This window comes from Gracilinanus agilis, unplaced genomic scaffold, assembly GCF_016433145.1.
Source record: "Gracilinanus agilis isolate LMUSP501 unplaced genomic scaffold, AgileGrace unplaced_scaffold40739, whole genome shotgun sequence".
NCBI lineage: Eukaryota > Metazoa > Chordata > Mammalia > Didelphimorphia > Didelphidae > Gracilinanus > Gracilinanus agilis.
This window is the reverse complement of record NW_025374399.1, coordinates 3,818-7,077: the sequence shown is the minus strand read 5'-3', so window position 1 is coordinate 7,077 and position 3,260 is coordinate 3,818. Positions and strand designations below refer to the sequence as shown.

The following is a 3,260-nucleotide window of genomic DNA, read 5'->3' as shown; positions in this document are numbered from 1 at the left end:
TACTTTGTGGGGACCCATCCTGGGTGTGAGTCCAAATTGGGAGAGTAGCCCACAGATAGTGCCACATACCAATGCTATTTTAACTAGGATTGTACCCCGTGAAGTCGTCCTGATAGCTTTTGGCTGGCTATGGTAAAGAATGCATAGGCTTTGAGATAATAAAGCAATACCCTCACTGGCTTCTTGATCCCACAGTGGTGCTGGTGGAGGCACTCCACAAGTTTATTTATTTATTTTTAAACTCTCCCTTTGCATTCTAGAATCAATACTGTGTATTGGTTCCAAGGTAGAAGAGTAAGGGCTAGGCAATTGGGGTTAAGTACTCTGCAAGTATTTAAAAGGATCAGCTACCAGCTCACAGACTTTCTATCTCCAGAATGTTGGTTTTTTTTTTTTTTTTTTACATTTTTAAAGTTTTTTCTTTATTTAGACAGAAAATATCAACTTATCAAAAGTAAACTGCAATAAACAAATTATTGAAAACTGTTTGAAATTTAGACTCCCCCATCCACCTCCAGCCCTCCCCTTTTCCCACCCCAACCCCTTCCCATTCCTAACCTTTGAACCAAAGAGAAAAAATTAAGAAAGAAAAAATGCAAATAGTTCTCTCACACTTGGCTTCCCATCAGGAGATGGGAGGGGGGGGAAGTAATGCTCCTTCCTTCTGTGCCAGTATGTGACAGTAAAGACAAGGGCTTAGCCAGATGAGCTTGAGCCCAGAGATTCTTCTTCTACTTTGTGTTTTCTTTCCTGAACATAGGTGACTGAACTTCAGTTCCTAGATAGGTCTGACTAGCCTCAGAGGGAAACTTGTGGATTTAAGAAGTCCTGAGAACCTGGATCCCTTGGCTAAGCTGACTAGCCATCAGGGGTGTTTCTACATTGGAGAGAATGACAACCATCAGGGTAGGAGGGCAATCCCTGGCCAGGCTTGCCAAAAGACATAGAACTATTTATATAGTGCAGGGCCAGGGTGAAATGTAAAATACCTACTCAAAAGAATTGCAAATTATTTCATATTCTGATGTTTAAATCTCAATCTCACTGGAGAATATGAGTAGTTATGTTATCGCATCTAGTTTTGAGTATGCATTCTTGAGTGTCTTTGTAATTTTTAGCAATTTTTTAGGTAGGATTTATTTTTTAATATTTAATATAACAATAATATAATGGGTTCTTGTAAATATGTAATAAATTATAATAAATATGCTTAGCCAAGAGAAACAAATTCTTATATTAGCTATAGTCAAAAATCTGTGTCTCATTCTTTTTTTCCCCTCTCATTTTTCCCTCTCCCTCAAGAAGGCAGGTAATATGATATGGGTTGCACATATATTATCATATAATGCATATTTCTCTGTCATGTTGTGAAACAAGATACATATTTAATAATTCTTTTGAGCAGCTGTCCTATACCTGTTTTGTATTGTGCACTGAATACCTTTCTGTTTCTCCCCTTGGGGAGTTCCTATCCAGAACTTGAATCTGGCTTCAAGTAATTTTCCCCCCATGTCCCAGTTGAGGCATGAAGAGCCAAAGAGAATAAGTAGCCAGGCTTTTGTGGGCCCAGAGAAGAAAAGTCCCTTTGTAGAGAAGGAGAAGGCAAAGAAGGCCAGCCCTTTGGATCTATTTTGTCAGTCAGTCAATTAGCATTTCTTTAAGTGCCTCCTGTGTGCCAGGCAATGTGCCCTCTAGGAGCTCACTGGTCGAGAAAACGAGTAAACGAATAAAGACAAACCAGCTAAATACAAGAAAAATAGGAAATAATTAGAAGAGAGAAGGTACTAGAATTAAGAGGGATTTAGAATGGCTTCCTTGTAGAAGTTGAGATTTTAGTTGGGACTCAAAGGAGGCCAGGGAATCTAGGAAGTGAAGATGAGGAGGGAAAGTACTCCTGGCGTGGAACAGCAAAGAGACCAGTATCACTAGCTTGAGAGTGTGCGGTGAGGAGAAAGATGTAAGAAGACTAGAAAGGTGGGAATGGGGCTTAAATTACAAAAGGCTTTGAATTCTAAACAGAAGATTTCGTGGTTGCTCCAGGAGATGAAGAAGGAGCCACTGAAGTTTATTGAATGAGTGGAAGGAAACATGGTCAGAACTGTACTTTGGGAAAATGGCAACTGTACAGAGGATGGATTGGAGTGGGGAGTCTTGAGGGTGCAGACCTATCAGTAGGCTATTGCAATAGTTCAAGTATGAGGTGATGAGGACCTACATCATGTGGTATTAGAAGAAATAAGATGGGGTCAGCTAGATAGCTCAGTGAAAGAGCACCAGAACTGGGGTCAGGAGGACCTGGGTTCAAATCTGACCTCAAACTCTTCCTAGTTGTGTGATCCTGTGCAAGTCACTTAGCCTCCATTGCCTAGCCCTCACCACTCTTTTGTCCTGAAATGGATACTTAGGATTCATTCTAGGAAAGAAGTTTAGGGTTTAAAAAGAAAAAAGAAGAAATAAGGTGGTGCATTTGAGAGGTGCTACAAAGATAAAATGGACAGGCCTTGGCAATAGATTGGATGTGAGGGACATTAAGGATGACTCCTAGGTTTTAAGACTGGGTGACTCCTCAAATATAACAGGGAAGTTAGGAGTGAGGGAGGATTTAGGGGAAAAGATGATGAATTAATTTGTGAACATGTTGACTTTTAGATATCTTTTTTTTACATTTGCAAAAAAAAAAGTGAAATTTTATTTAGCCAATTTTCATATTCTAGATCCTTGAGGGATAGAGCATCACTCAGATCCTGTGTCCAATGGCCTTGGCAGGAAGATTCCTTCTGAACTTGGCTCGAACCATCCCACTATTTCCTTGAGCCCAAGTAACTTTCCCCCAAATCACTCTTGTTCTGTTGGGTTTCCCACCAGGAGTTACTGTGTTGTTTTTTGCTTTGTACACAGGCACATCTCTTGCCTAAATAGAATTCAGTTTCATCTCGGGCATAGACTCCTTCAATTTTGAGAAGACCTGTGTGTTCTCTCTGGTTTTGTAGGCCTTGCTTGTAGCCAGCAAAAATTGCCTTAGACCAGAGCCTTCCAGACATTTTGCTGTTCTAGAAATCCTATTTCTAGCAGGCCGTGATAAAAAGCCTGGGCGACAGCGTGCCAGCACTCGTGAGCAGCTAGGTCACTGGCTTGACCCTCACCCTGTTATTTAAGCTAAAAGCTGGGACAGGAGCACAGATACAACTGACTTTTAGATATCTAATAGACATCCATTCAAGATGTCTAAAAGGTAGTTGGAGATGAGAGCCTGGAGGGCA

The 3,260-nt window shown here is 40.7% G+C and overlaps 1 pseudogene; it reads right to left on the bottom strand.

Annotated features, from left to right (window-relative positions):
- Window positions 1–2,710: 2,710 nt before the first annotated feature.
- LOC123255188 lies at window positions 2,711–3,041 on the bottom strand (annotated as a pseudogene).
- Between the last annotated feature and the right edge of the window lie 219 nt (window positions 3,042–3,260).